The sequence below is a fragment of the Nannobrachium achirus genome (assembly GCF_963921795.1).
Source record: "Nannobrachium achirus genome assembly, chromosome: 1".
Taxonomy (NCBI): Eukaryota; Metazoa; Chordata; class Actinopteri; order Myctophiformes; family Myctophidae; genus Nannobrachium; species Nannobrachium achirus.
This window is the reverse complement of record NC_137810.1, coordinates 31683445-31700498: the sequence shown is the minus strand read 5'-3', so window position 1 is coordinate 31700498 and position 17054 is coordinate 31683445.

Here is a 17054-nt window from a genome sequence, read left to right as displayed (position 1 = left end):
GGACAAGCATGAATACTCTAACATTGTACGCTAATGGGTCGCACACAGTGGCAAGAGTTACTTTTTTTTTTACTTTATTGCAATGGTTCTCAAATGGGCGTGTACCCCTAGGGGTACAAAGAGGGACTACAGTGGGTACATGAGAGAAAGTGGAAAATGGAAAACCTAGACACAGTTTAGAGTAAATGAGCTCACGATGCTCTTGTTTCAAGTCTTTCGTTCCTTTCCTTATTTTAATCTTCAATATATTCTTCAAAAGGTGGGTTATCGTTCATTCACAGCCTCGGGAGGAACCTCATTAGTCCAAAACGTCTGATTCAGTAGATCTGCTATTTTTGCTACTTTTGTATGACACTTTGGTATGGCAATGTTGGGCATTAATCTACCCAAAAAACATAGGGATATGAGGTTTCTGCCTAACAGCAATAATATGCTAGATATAGTTTTCTAAGCAACATGCTGTAGTCGGGTAAAGGCCAAGGGGTTACTTTGATCCAGAAATCAGGAAAAGGGAGTACTGACGCCAAACAAGTTTGAGAACCACTGTTTTTCTCATGTTGAAACCACTGTAATCCTTGGCGCTACACTCCCTCTGCCAACCTGAGGAGAGCAACAGACTGACCTCATGCTTCCTTCTATGCATGAGGAGGCCAAGCCGCTTCATTTCACCTGACAGGGGGGAGTTTCCACGGCTGGACGTAATACGTGGAAGGAACACGTTATTCCAACCAGTTCCTTTCCCCTCAATCAGGCGCCACGGCTGACCAGGGGGAGGCAGTATAGAGACCAGGATTAGTGCATGTTTTTGTGAGGGTACCAACCCTAGGAGACACGGGGAAAACATGCAAACTCCACACAGAAAGGCCCTTTCACCAACCCCACCTAGGGTATGGGCACTGATGACGCAGAGGAGAGAACACACCACCAGCACCCACAGCGTCCCCAGCAGGAATCGAACCCAGGACCTTCTAGCAGTGAAGTGTCAGCGCTACCGACTGCACCACCGTGCCCCTAAATGAAGTAGCTTCTGATTCTCAATAATTATGTAAGCTTACAATAAGTGCATTTCTATTTAGCACACACAAATACTACATAAACATACAATTCTCATAAATAATAACTGTCATTGGGGACATAGGGCATAACTGCAGTTCATAAATAAGTAAACTTTTTTGCAGAACAACCGAATATGCAAAAGGGGGTCATGGAATTGAAAACATAAATCATATACTTTCTGTGCCCATATCTGGTCCATACATGCTACACAGGCCAGGTGACAAGGAAATAACAACACATTTAAACACAGTGTGTTCTCTGGTAACTTCCAACCAAAAATGAGGATGCAGCAAAGGTGCTTTCCCTGACAGCTAATTTTGGCATCTATCCATTTACCAAACAGTCACATTATATAAGGAGGTGCATTGCCACTGTCCACTGTCACTGATCTGCCCACCTTGTCTTCACTATGAAGCTGATGTGGACTCTGTGTCTCACCTGGAGCCTCTTCTATGCAGGTAACTCAACTCACTCTTTTAGAGTCATACAATCAGGTACTCTCAGTGTCACTTAATGCTTTTTTGATACATTTGTTTTTCAGTGCAATTTAGCAAATGTACTTGACATTAATAAACATTGACATTGGAAAATATTAATAACATGTTGTGCTGTGCAAGATTATGAAAAGTTATTAAAGTATTACAAGGTAATAAACATGTAATAAATGAGTTGTTGTGATTGTAGGTATTATAATTAATAAATACTTTCCTCAATGCAGCTGATGCCCTTCGGTGTCAGACGTGCCGTGAAGTCACAGACGTCCAGTGCAGAGACACAGTTTTGTTAAACTGTTCTGCTAACCAGCTCTGTCTGTCAGCTAGTCTAAATGGTAACATTCCGCATTTATTTCCAGTTAAAGGGATATTTCACTTTAAAAAAAAAAGTTTTGGTCATTTTATCGTCTAATCAGGCTTTTATGAACACCCTGAACAGTTTTTAATTTGCTTGATTCAATATTTAGATATTTGATGTAAATGTTACCAGGCCCACCTCCTCCAGGGCTTAATGATAGATTAATTAAAAACACCCATTATTTTTTTTGTGACTCATACTACCGTCCTAATACGTGAGCAGGCCATGTTTTTTCAATAACTTCTTTCATTTATTTTTTATATTCTATATTGTATTTTTTTCTCCAAAGAATTATTAAAAATAAATGAAAAACGTTATTGTTCACATATTAGGAGGGTAGTATGAGTCACCAGAAAAATAATAATGGGTGTCTTTAAAGGGGAAGACCACCCATTTTCAATATTGAACTATGTCATTAATATACCTTGGAGGAGTGTGGAAATAAATAAAGAAAAGTTCCCCCTCTTCTGTGTTACCTAGAACTGGAGGATTGATTTTGGGGTTTGTATTGCAAATTACAACTTGATGACATCACACATTGTACTTTACAATACAAAACCCCAAATCAATCCTCCAGTTCTACTTCTAGGCAACACAGAAGGTGGGGGACTTTTTTATTTATTTCTCCTCTAAGGTATATTAATGACATAGTTCAATATTGAAAATGGGTGGTCTTCCCCTTTAATGAATCTATCATGGTTAAAATGGAGTTTGAAGTTACAATGGGTGTGTATGGTATATCAAATATCTAAATATTGAATCAAGCAAATTAAAAACTGTTCAGGGTGTTCATAAAAGCCTGATTAGACGATAAAATGACCAAAGGTTTTTTTGAAAGTGAAATATCCCTTTAATCTTATTTCTCAATGATATCTTGTTTGTGTAATAAAGTGTTTTCCTTCAACATTGTTTAATTCTGGCTTTATTTTATTTTTTAATCAAAAGCGTCTGTGACGGCCACGGACATTTTTCTGAGTTATGTGGCTAAGTCGTGCGTACCAGCTGTCACCTGTGCCATCCTTGGCAACCTGACATTTTCAGCAAACCTGGGGATTGTGAAAGGAGCTGCTTCCTCTTTCTGTTGTAATACAGATGGCTGTAACTCTGAGACTTTGTCTGGTATGTAAATTTGTTAAATACATCATTATAAATCGTTTCTGACCTTTATTTTTTCTTATATCAATGTTTTAATTTGTGCCTAAGGGTAGATCACACATTATGTGTTTGTTATACTTTGTTAAACCGTTACTAAGCAGCGTAAACAAAACCAGGCTAACGATCAGCCAAGGGGTTTTGCCGAATTCATATTAATCTCAGTCTAAGTAATGTAATGTAATAATCACCTGCTCCATTTCAGTTTCTACTCAACAGGGAAACAATAATCTAACCTGCTTCACCTGTGACAGCCTGACAGATGAAAACTGCAACAAAACAGTTGAATGTGTGGGAAGTGAGGACCGGTGTGTCAGCGGGAGTGGTGAGTCCCAACTGCCTTTAAACAAAGAGTCAGGACAAGTAGTTAAGCAAAATCCATGCTGGTTTTTAACACCCCAGTAATATTCAAACATCATTCAGTTTTATGACGTGCAGACAGAAACAGCTGGCACTTGCAAAATGACAGGTTTTATTAAAGAACACACAGCACTCTGGCATTATTGGATCCTCGAGAGACCAAAAACCATGTACTGTAGAAGACTTGTAGGATGTGAGGTGTAGGGGAGAGCGGGGTAAACTGAGACACTTTTTACATTTGCTCCCCTCTAGGCGAACTAAAAGATATATCAGTAAAAATGTACACATTTCTCAGTAATTTGGGATGTTTCCTAACTATGGAAGATATCAGAACATATTCAAGACAAAAGGCAGAGAAAATATGATTGCTTTAAAAAAAGTGGTCTTGTGTCTCAGTTTACCCCAGGACCGGGGTAAACTGAGACAGACCAGAGAAATCAACGGGGTAAAGTGATCCACTCACTTTTTTCACTTTAAAACTACCATAAAAACACAAAAACCCGGTTAACCAGGTTAAATATGCGCAATACAAAAATGTACATAGCAGACATTCTTTTAATAGGCTTTGTCCTGTCATTTCCACCCATGTGTCAAATAATGTGACACACATGGGCAGAAGGAAAAAACTAAAAACCCTATAAAAAATTGATAGAAGGGTTTACCAAACTTTCCTCAGTTGATCCTTATGTAATCTTTCCTGTAGAATCTATTTCTGCAAAGTATATTGTTGTATTGTGCATAACTAATGAAATAATTAGCATATGTAGTCAAATATGCTAATTATCTAATTAATTATGCACAATACAAAGAAATATATATCAAAAATGGATTCTACAGGGGAAAATACATCAGAATCAACTGAGACTAGTTTGTTACACCCTTTAATCAGGTTTTTACAGCTTTCTCCCTGTCTATCATGTTGGGATAATGTGAGATAGTGTCTCACTTTACCCCGAAGCAATTGTCTCACTTTACCCCACAGCCACATTTTGGGAAAAGGGATATTTTATCAATTCAGGGTAATCTTCAGCTAGCATCTATCACATGGATTTATAAGTTGGTAGTTCATCAACATGTATGATATAAAATGTTCTCCCTGCATCAATTTGCTTTGACACAACAGCTGATTATGTTGACAGCAAGAACATTTACTTTTACATGCAAAAAACACATTTTTGTGAAAAAAGCATGTTTTCTACAGCACTATCAGGTCTCTCTTTTCATGACAAGTGGGAAATTCAAGGGGCTTGAAAATATAATGGTCACATGACCACAAATGTGTTCCATTGCCAAGATAAAAGGAGCGTCTCAGTTTACCCGGTGTCTCAGTTTACCCCGCTCTCCCCCTACCGGGTATGTTGATGGGATTGGAAATAACCAAAATAGAAAACGGCAAGTATGCATTATGAAGTTTGATAAAGATTGTGCTAATGTGAATATGACCATGTTTTTCTACTTTTGTTATCTGTAGTGAAAACGGTGGGCAGCACTGTTAATACATTTGGATGTGCATCTCCAAGCATGTGTACTGCTAGCTCCCATCTGGCTGCCATCCCTCTGGTCAGCATCATTGCTAACTTCACTGACGGACCAAACTGCTGTGCAACAGATTTGTGCAACTCAAGAGCTACTACTACTCCAGCAGCTACAACAATTGCTCCTACAACAAGTTTTGCCAGCATACGCAAATTGAGTATTTTACCTCTGCTGTTGGGGCTTGTTACATTTACACAGATATATTAGCTCACCGGACAAACACAAAAGAATCAGAATCAGAAATAGGAAGAATGAAAAAGTAATGAGGACAAAAACACAGGATAGTAACAGGTTAAGTAATCCAAAAGCGAAACAACAAGATAAAGATAACATATAGCAGGTAAATGATATTTAGAACATTAGCATCATATCAGGTATCTTCATCACATGGACTCTACAGTATATGCTTGAATACACGCCATATGTGCACATGTAAGCATGAATACAGAATACACATACAGAACATACTCATTCAAACACACACTGAAGATGTACAAATTATATCTTAACAAGTAACAACTTACCGAAAGAAAATAGGGTTTTATGGGGTTACATGTTTTATTTCAATGAGTGGCCTATAGGGAATATGATTTTTCTGTTATCTGTCATGTTATTTTTCAGTTCTAACAGAAAGTTATGATTGTGCTTTTCTTGTTTGGCGTATGAAATAAAAAGGAACCTACTTGATGTTGTAATCTTTGTTTCATTAGCTTAAGTTAAAAGAAAATCATTAATTATATATATATTCTATGGGCTATGGCTTGTGCTGTTATTTATCTGTTGCCTGATTTGTTACGAGACTACTGTCCCTATTCAGTTTCTATTGTATTTAATGTAATGCTTTGTCTGGTATTACGGTTAGAAGGAGGAGGGTGAATGAGTCTTTCTCTTTCTTGCTCTTTGGCACTGAATCCCAAGTAAAGTACCTGAAATAACAATCAGATTTTGGAATTGTCCAAAAAATAAGGGGCTTAATTTGGCTAAATGAGGTGCAAAAAAAAAAGAAAAACTCAACACCACAAGTCATCATAATAATCAAAAGAACAAGTGTGAAATAAATCAGGATCACTTTTAAGACATACTTATTTTTTTATTGCTGGCAACTTGGGTTATGATGGAATACTATTGTGAAAATATTACATGAAGAAAATTGAAAGTCACTAAAAGTCAATGGAAACCTTTTAGAATCTGAGTCCTCTACTTTTGTGTGATCTAGCATCACTGATTTGTACTGCATGTTATGTTAATAACAATATGTTAATAAGGTTGTAATAGTTGGATGTTTATATGGTTTCCATGGTTTACATAGGGTGGTTTACATGGTTTGCATTACACAGTTTTCATAGCCGTATAGTTAGAAAAGTTATAATGGAAGTCCATGACACAAATGTTGTAGTTAACATGCCCAACGTAACTTTTTTGTATGACATTATACATGCGTGCGTGCGTGCGTGCGTGCGTGCGTGCGTGCGTGCGTGCGTGCGTGCGTGTGTGTGTGTGTTTGCAGTCTTTCAGGAAGTTTGAGTACATCTGTTTATTAGTGGCCAAGGCCACGAAGTGGCAAATGGCCACTCATTGATATTGGACTTCATCATGTTTTTCTTCCGCCACTTTTTCTCTAGCGGCTAGACCGTGCAGTCGCTTTTTACGAAACTCGGCAGTATGGCAGAGGACTATGCCAAACGTCTAAAACGCGAAGCTCGCAACAATCGGCCAAAGGGTGGCGCTGTAGGAAGCCTTTGAAAATGCCAACTTTGAACAGGTGTAGCTCATGCCCTGTTTCAGGTACAGCAATGAAACCTGTATACACTTATGCGACTCCTCATGCCGAACAACTTTTATGCTCTGACTTTTGACCTCTGACCTTTACTTCTCCCACAATTTTGAATTATATGAAAAACAGTCAAAATCTATCTCCTCCTGGGATTTTCGCGTAACGTGCGTGAAACATTTTTTTACATGAACTTTGGACCAACACGGTCATCGCACAGCGGCCGGATTTTCTTTAAAGCGAAACATTATTTTTTAATAATTCACTCAATGTTGCAGTTATATGCAAATTATTCTTCTGCCTCTAAATCATACATGCAAAGTGACACGTTCATGGCATTTGGCAAATATGTAGAGGATTAGTCCAAATATCACTGAAAGCAATCTTACTCCAATTGGCCAAAGGGGGGCGCTATACGAAGCGTTTGAAAACTCAAACATTAAAGGGGCATAAGTCATGCCTCGTTTCGTTTGAAGACATGCAACTTGCTTACACGCGTGCCTTGACTCAAGCTGAAGACATCTGTGTCTTTGTTAAGTAAGCTCCGCCCTTCAATTTTCCGCCTTTTGGAGCAGTTCGTAAAACACTTAAACCCGCTTTTATTCCGGAACTTTCGCGTCATGTGCACGGAACTTTTTTTACATGAACTTTGGACCAATATCTAAAGATCTGTCAGATTGGATTTTTTAAAAATTGAAACATGCTTTTTTAATAATTCATCAATATTGCGGTTTTATGCAAATTATTCTTCTGCTTCTAAAACAAACATTTAGGGCGGCTTGCACCAACACGGTTTAAGCCTTAAACTGGTTTAAATCAAGGTTTATCTTTTAATCAGCTTGCACCAAACCTTAAATCTAGTTTTCATTAATCAGGTTTAGTTTTAAACCATCCGTTTAATCTTGGTTTGAATTTTCACTGTAAACCTGGATTTCTGTTAATCCTGTTGCACCACTACTTTAAACTTTGATTTAAACATCAGTAAGGGATCAATTTTAAACCTGCTGTAGAGGTGGTTTAAATGCAAACATGCCATTGACAAGACATGAATGGGGGTCCCCCTCCTGGCTGCGAGGGAAGCCTCACAGCATAAGCCCTGCAGGCTTGCTGCAGACAGCGTTTCACAGCTGAAAACAAAAATCTCATCATATTGTTGTCTTCAATACATCCTTGTACATCGGCTATTTTAAAATAGCGAACATTTATATATTTACGGGGACATAATAGGCCTACAGTCAGTGGAAGAGGACTTCCCAACCAATATGGAGACGTTTTAATTTTCGAAATCGCTTCATAATTGACGAAACTATCAAACTGTGGTGTATTTCTTTGCTTCCCTCACAGGAGGATAGCCGCGCATCGCCGCACCGCGGCGATAGAAGGTGATAGAAGGTGATAGGCCTGCCCACATTCTCCCCGAAGTAAATAAAAAAGTAACGTTATGATGTTAGGCGTAAGAGAATAGTTTATTCCAGTGTGTTTACATCGCAAATCCAAGATGGAGGACATTTAAACCATGAAATAATCGCAGTTTATGGTTTTAATCACAGGTTAAGGGTTTAATCACAGATTTGTTAAGCAATGCTTAAATTTAAGTGGTGCAACGCACCTCGATTTAAAATAAAACCTAGATCAACAAACCCTTGATTAACCCTAAACTAAGATTTATTTAATCCCTCTTGGTGCAAGCCGCCCTTAAAGTAATATTTTCTCACTGTGCAGAGCTGTGCATAGCTCACCTGGTAAGGCCTTTGTCTATCATTCCAGAAGTCCCCTGTTCAAGCCTTACCTCATGCATTTAAAATACATTTTACAACATTTTGCCGTGAAAACCCTGGTACTGCAACTGAACATGGCAACCCGACCAAACATGGCAACCTTCTTAAGCAAGGGTATAAATAGTGGTTGAGTTGAGGCCACTCCCCCCCTCTCAGGTTGTTTGGAAGCCGCATGGTGCTGGTGGTTGCTGCTACTCACTGCTACATTATGCAGCAGCTGCAGGTCTGTACACTGTTCATTATTCCAACAACTATTCCAATTTCTAACAGTTTCATTCATTATACTTACCCATACTATAATTTGGCTTTTAGATTTACCTCACCTGAACATACCTACCTGATCCACTCGATACACTGGCTGTGTATGATGGAGGAACAATGTGTCACTTGGTAAGCTGACCATGTGCTCTGAAATGTTATGTTGTTTTTGGTTTTGGTATCTAAATGTTAAACGATTTCTTTTGGAATGTAATGCTTGTATGTTAGCTGCAACGTTGATTATTGAATTGATGTATTTTGAGTTTAATGCCAATGCCTAGTTGGGGAGATTAATGGAATTATTTTGTTTCAAGCCTGTAGTGCAGCAGATTATTTGAATTTGTTGTTTTTCTATTCATTTGGCCTTTTTCTTTGATCCAGGCCAGGTTTATTGCCTAGAACTGAATCTGAAAGATGGCGAGCCTGCAGAAAGACTGACACAATACTGTCTGACCTATGGTTATGGGTAGGAAAAAGCAGCCGCAGTGACACTCATTCCTAGTTTGATTTGATTTTGAAGTAATGACTTTGAGTTTCTTTATAAAGTAATGATGTTTGAGTGCATTCATTTATTCATTTATTGTTTCAAACCATGCAGGGGAAGCTCAGCCTCACACCTGAAGCCCATCTGACAATCAGCTGACAATCAGTACCAGCTCCCAGATTGCTTCATTGAAGCCAAAGAACGGCAGTGTAAGTGGGTTCATTATTCTGAACTGTGTGGAACGGGCAGATTGAACACCTCTTCTCTAACTTGTGGCTCAACTGTAATTATTCTGAAGCTCACCTCATTTCTCTCTCCCTCAACCACCTAGGCTGGCTGGGTTCCAACACCCCCCAATTGGAATCTATAGTCTGCTCTGCCCACAGGACGGCAGCCCCATGCGAGCGCCTAAAGTTCCAAGTTTTGACCCCCAGCCGCCTTCCCCTCAACGTTTTTCAATAAAAACAATTTAAGTTTAGTTAAGTCTGACTCTGCTAGCCACTTACAGAAAATAATGCTGCCAAATATTTTGCAATTGCAAATCCTTTGTGTAAATAAACTGAAATTCATACTATTGCATGACTATTTCTTTATCATGTTTCACAAGCATCTGGGTCTACAATGCCAGGGGTGTAAAAGTAACTGAGTACATTTACTCAAATACTATCCTTAGTATAATTTTGAGGTATTTTATACTTCACTTGTATAGTCTTACTTCTAGGCTACTCCAGTAAATGCTCATGCGTTGCATTGCATTGTGAGCTTGTAGATCTGCTATTTTCAAAAAATTTCAAGTTGATGCCAATACCTTTGTACTTTTATTCAGTATTACTATTTATCTCTATATATTCATGTTATTCCTGGCACCGCCCCTGTTATCCTGTTCATATCCTGAAAGAGGCGGGGGCTGAAAAAGCTGTCCTGAAAAACATCATTTGATTTCCTGTTGTCCTTGCATTAAAGTGTCAGTAGTTGGCGTTCTGGGCTCTGAATGTACCTGGGTTGCCATGTCTGCTTATAATAAGCAATTTGTGTCTCGTTAAAATTTTTATTTATCCAGCCCCCACCATGCAGTTGTACAGTGAAACCCAAAATTCAAAAATGGCAAAAATAAACTTTGCCAAAAATCTAAAAATAGAGAACTCGGGAACGGGAACAAAAGGCAAAACTCAAGAAAAAGGCAAAAATAACAAACACTGCACTAGGCTATGGGGCCCTTGCAACTCTCACTGAGATTTGTTCATCTCGCTCTGCAGCTATAGACAGAAAATCACACAAATCAGTACACAGTATCTCTACAGTGATGTGATCATGACGGATTTGTCCGATATCATATTCTATCTAATTGGCTAAAATTGAATTCCAAGGTTTGCAGGATTGCTCCTTTTTGAACAAATTGTCTCAAACGCAGCCTGCTATGTGTGTGAGATTTTGCACACACATTCCCACTAGGCCAAGGAACAGATGCCACCCTTCTCACATTGGCCTGTTATAGAGTCACCAGTGGGCCAAAAAAAACACCTGACCTGTTCGGAAGAACACTGCTTCTAGTTTCTCTTTGATGTCTTCTTTGCTTTCCCTTGATGCTTTTGCCTTGGCCACTTTATCGCTGCTTGCAGCTATATTTATCTGTTTATTATCTGTTTGTTAGTGTTTCTCCTCCCATGTGTGTTTTGGCTCCACCTAGCTGTCAATCTCCTGTAACTATTGAGTAACACACCCACTAATGATAATAACTCACTGCTATTTAAATCCAGGTTTTCTGTGCGTTTGCTGCCAGATTCTATTCCTGTAGGGTGGTCAAAGGTCAAGGTCACTGTTACATCATGTCTTTCCAGTTGTTGTGAATCTCGGGAACACCTGGGGGAATTTCATGACATTAGACACAAACATCCACTTGGACTCATACGGTATGTACTGAACTGACAACAATATATTATCTGTAAAGACACAGATGTAAACTGTATCTGGTTGGTGAGGCATATGTCAGCTCAGCAATGAGAGACAGCGAAATCCTGTATTTTTTTTGTGTGTGATCAGAGTGTATTCAAATTTGGTTACATCCTTTCTTTTTTTGCCAATTTCATCTTTAAATGATTCACACACCTGATGATGCAGCCAGACATCAAATCAACCAAGCTGTTTTTCACAATTAATTGTGACCGTAGGTCGCAGTTTAGTATGAAAACGGTCACATCTTGTCTCCCTGTCACATCTCTGTGTCACGTCTCCGTGGCGTGTACATGCTCTGAAACCACCCTCTGACATCACTGAGATGTCAGCCAGGGGAACCACACTAACAGAATCCTATGCCCTTATATGAAGTTCCCTGATGTGGGAATGCCCATCGAGCATCGCAGCGGAAGTGGATTCCTGGGGTCACTTAATATTCCCCATTCATTTTCGCCATAGACTTTTACAAAAATATTTATAACAATTATGTTAAAAACCTCGAACCAAGCCATCCAGGATGGAGGTGAATCATGACCATATAACCTTTTTTTCTATGAAAAGAACATTTTGAAAATCGCTAAACAAAGGGTAGTTATTAAATGTAGTATATCAAATAATGTAATATTAAAATATGTTTTCACATAGGATCAAAGGTTATATGGTCATGATTCACCTCCATTCAGGGAGGACTACCAAGAAGCTCTGGCTGTAGTGAAGGCGATGAATGTTGTTAATGATCATGCAGAGTGTGGGGTTGACCTAATACAAGAATATTGTGGTCTCATTACTAAAGATGAGTCCCAACTCCAATACTTGCTGCAAATTGTGCAGGACTATCGGCACAAGTATCCCGATAGCCGTAAACAAACTTTAATTGATCAGTAACTACTGAATTGCTATACTGCAGTGACTTTCGGGGGTTTTGGGGGTAAACAAGGAAGTGGGGCTGTGTACTTGTTGTGTGTTGTGAGTATGATTGAAGAGTGTGCAATAAAGACATGTCATTGTGCACGTTAAATGAAAAATTGCAAATTGTCATTCTTTGCTTTGCTATTACCTACAATACATTAATTCTGGTTTGACATATGACAAACATGTAATCAGATTTGTGTTTAGATTTGTAAGCTTAAAAAATATAATTTCTGTGCTTAGTATAAGAATAATGTGTAATGTATAACTTAAATGTGCCTGCAGTGCAATTCGATTTTGACCAATAAAATGTACAATCTTTGACTTGATTGAGCTACCTCTAAATATGCTTGAAATTCAACCAAATTTTAACCAAAGCAGTTTTTTGTACATTGGAACATAATTGGGGGGTGAGACTCAAGAAAATCAGAAAAAGGTCATTTAAGATCCACCCTAGCCCCCATATATGGGCATAAAATGGATTGCAGACAGACAGATACAGATATCTCCATATATGGACATAAATGGACAGAGGCAAACAGATGGTCAAAGATCTCCATATATGGGCATAAAATGGACGCAGACAGACAGATACAGATATCTCCATATATGGGCATAAATGGACACAGGCAAACAGATGTTCAAAACGGGTCCTATGACCACAGGTATAATGAGGTTTGCATTAAAGGGGGAACCGGCACTGTGTCTGCAACACAGTTGGAGGCACAGACAGATACTCCATATATGGGCATAAAATGGACGCAGATAGACAGATATCTCCATATATGGGCATAAAATGGACCCAGAACTATAACTGCAGTGATCTCCATATATGGACATAAAATGGACGCCGACAGACAGACAGACAGATACAGATATCTCCATATATAGGCATAAATGGACACAGGCAGACAGATGGTCAAAACGGGTCCTATGAAAACAGGTATAATGGGGTTTGCATTAAAGGGCGGGGCATTCATTCCCTATTTACATTGTTCCGAGTTGGCCAGGTCGCCGACTAGACGCTGGGCCGCCCGAAGGGCGGCCCAGCTTCTAGTAATATAAATTGGGCAATCTTAATACAAGTTTATGCTACGCAAAACATTACGAATTTATTAAAATATTACAAGGTAATAAACAAAGGAGTTCCAAATTGTTGTATATGTACTTTATTAACTTATAAAAATGTTCCTCACTGTAGCGGATGCACACTATTCGGCAGATGTTCAGAGCACACATACAGTCTTAAAAACCTGTTCTGCTAACCAGCTCTGTCTATCAGCTACTCTAAATGGTAATATATATTTTTATTTTTTTTAAGAATTTGCAGTTAATTATTTACTTGACAATAATTAATAAATAAATAAATGTAAAACATGACTTTTTATTTCAACATTATTCAATTGTACCATTATTGCGACCGTAGGTCGCATTTACTATCAAACCCTGCACAAAGTGTAAGTCCGTCCGTCAGTCCGTCAGTCTGTCTGTCACACCTCACAAGTCACACTCTTGCCCTGCTCATATCTCCGCAACCGTTGCCCCGATCCATGCCAAATTTTGCACACACGTTCCTTACCTGCCAAACTACAACCTCCAAGGACCCCCGGAGCTCCAGGGACCCCCAGCTCCCTGGGGGACCCCCAGATGTAAAAAATGGTACCTATTCGTCCGCCTTGCCGGCGCGGAGACCCCACCCCTCATTTCTCACATGGCCCTCTTCTAGCGCCACCATGAGGCCGATTCTTGCAAAACACATTTTTGGACACTGCTCCTACAATTTTTGCCCTAAAATCACGCAAATCGGTACACAGTATGTCTACACTCATCCCATCAACATGAATCTCTCCCATATAGCGCCACCTCCAGGCCGATTTTTAAAAACACATTTTTGGACACTACTCCTACAGATTTTGCCCTAAAATCACGAAAATCACTACACAGTATGTCTACACTCATGTCATCAACATGGATCAGGAAGATTTTGGCAAAACACATTTTTGCCCTATTTGTGGAGATAAGTGACCTACGGTCGCTTATCTCCCGATTAGGGAGTGTTACTGGTTTTATTTGTATCAGAAGTGACAGCGACGGCCGACAGTCCAAGTAATCATGTGGTCAAGAAGTGTTCAACAGTTGCAATTTGTCCCAAAATTGGCAACACAGATTTTTCTGCTAACCTGGGACATGGTTTTGCATCCATTCACTGTTGTGATACAGACGGCTCTAACAGTGCATGGTGCCGGTATGTAAACACAACGCTATCACTCCGTCACATAATAATTATGTGAAGAATGTTTCCATACATCGTTTCTGATATGTTCCAATTTAGTGAATATCTTCAGACAATCTTCATTTGTAATCAGAGCTTATTAAATCTAGGTCTAAATGTACATTCTTGTCTAAATCATGCAACACAGTTAAGTTTAAACCCAGATTTATTAGTGTGGTTGCCAGACGTACTTGTCTGACTTTCTTCCATCCATTTTTACATCTTTCTGGTTAAACTTTATTTTGCCACGCTACTCCTCCTCTTTTTTTTATCCCACAAGTTTGTAACCCATGCATGCAGTGCCAATTGCCTAACCCTAAGCTGTAATCCTGGGCGCTGCTCTACCTCTGCCAATCTTCGGTGCATGAGGAGTGAGCGGGCCGCTTCTTATCACCTGACAGGCGGGAGCCTCCCCGGTTGGACTCGTGGAAAGAACACGTTATTCCAACCAGTTCCTTTACCCTCCATAGGTGCCCCGGTTGGCCAGGGACAGGATTACTGCTTTTTGTGAGGGTACCTACCCTTGGGCAGTGGTTCTCAACCTGTGGGTCCCCAAATTATTTTGGGGGGTCCCCAGATGATTCAACTTGTGTGCAACATTGATTTCTCTCTCAACAGTAAACAAGTCAACATAAGGTTTAAGTGCATACAGGGTATCTGCACATTTCTAAAGTGACAATTTAAGGACTTTTTAATAACTCTAAAATGACAATTAAACATTGGCCAAATTGTCAAATATTAGAGGCAGAAATTGTGAAAATAGCCGATCTACATGCTCACAACGCCTCGCAAGGCATTACCAAATATCGGCATTCCCAGATATGTCCTTAATATTGATGACATTGGGACAGGGATCTCCATATATGGGCATTTAAAGCCAAGCAGGGCCTTGGCAATTTAGGGCTTGGGTTTGATGCCTGGGGATCTCCATACAGTATATGTGCATAAGGGACCCTAACAGGGAATCATCTGGGAATGCCCATGGACATTTTATTTATTTTAGCCTTTATTAATTGCGACCGTCAGGTCGCACTTACTATCAAAACCTCCACAAACTGTGAGTCAGTCAGTCAGTCCGTCCGTCTGTCTGTCACACCTCACACGTCACACTATTGCCCTGCTCATATCTCCGCAACCGTTGCCCCGATCCATGCCAAATTTTGCACACACACTCCTTGCCTGCCAAACTACAACCTCCAAGGAGCTCCAGGGACCCCCAGGTCCCTGGGGGACCCCCAGATGTAAAAAATTACCAAATGTGCAAAAATGACCAAATGACCACCCCAACGGGGCTGCTCACGGGGAATTCCCGGGGACCACCGACTCCTGGTGCTCCAGAACGGATGCAAAAGTGGTGGCGCCCCCAGTGGAGGACCCCCTCCACTGCAGCTCACATAAAATGCCGTAACTCGGGCTAGGAGCGTCCGGGAGAGCCGGGGCCGGTACCTATTCATCCGCCAAGGCAACGCGGAGACCCCACCCCTCATTTCTCACATGGCCCTCTTCTAGTGCCACCATGAGGCCGATTCTTGCAAAACACATTTTTGGACACTGCTCCTACAGATTTTGCCCTAAAATCACACAAATCGGTACACACTATGTCTACACTCATGTCATCAACATGGATCTGTCCCATATAGCGCCACCATCAGGCCGATTTTTTCAAACACATTTTTGGACACTGCTCCTACAGATTTTGCCCTAAAATCACGCAAATCGGTACACAGTATGTCTACACTCATCTCATCAATATGGATGTCCCATATAGCGCCACCATCAGGCCGATTTTTTTAACCACATTTTTGGACACTGCTCCTACACATTTTGCCCTAAAATCACGCAGCGACCTGATGGTCGCTTATCTCCCGATTAGGGAGTCTTACTGGTATATAACCATATACATATATGGACTTAATATTAACATTTTCGGGGAAGGTAGGGTGTAAATCAGAGTAAAGCAGGCTCTTGGGCAGTTAGGGCCTCGGATTGATGACATCAGAAATCTCCATATATGGGTATAAAAGGGATTTTGTTTCTGGGATTGACCAAAAACTTTATTTTATTTTATCCTTTATTAATAATAATATGTATCCATGCATACATGGAGATCCCTATCTGAACCAGCCACTCAGATATGGGCCATGCCTTTACCATCTGGCCAGTGATATATATCAATGACATCAGGGATCTTCATATATGGGCATAAAAGGGTTACCCATATATGGACTTTTACATAATGTGATGTCACCTGTGATATCACCTGTGATGTCACAGTGACAAGGGAACCAACCCATAGACTGTAAAAATGTGTACTGGCTGACTGACTGACTGACTGACTGACACAGTATGGATATCCAGGGTTTGATCTTTGACGAGGTGATGTCACGTGACATCACTTCCTGTACTGACTGAATGACTGACTGGAGGACTGAAGGACGGACACGCTGCGACATTTCTCATGGTATACTGCGACCTTCGGTCGCAATTAAAATAAATGTGAAGGCCACCAGAGTGACTCATAAAGCTGTAAAAAAGAGAGAAAAGAAAAACATGTGTTTCCAGTTTCTGCCCTTTGCTCACTCTAGCTAGCCTAGTATGGCCCTGGGGGAACAATGCTGTCCACCCGTGCTCTATAGCAACAATTACTATCACAATACAGAGCTTTAACTTTTA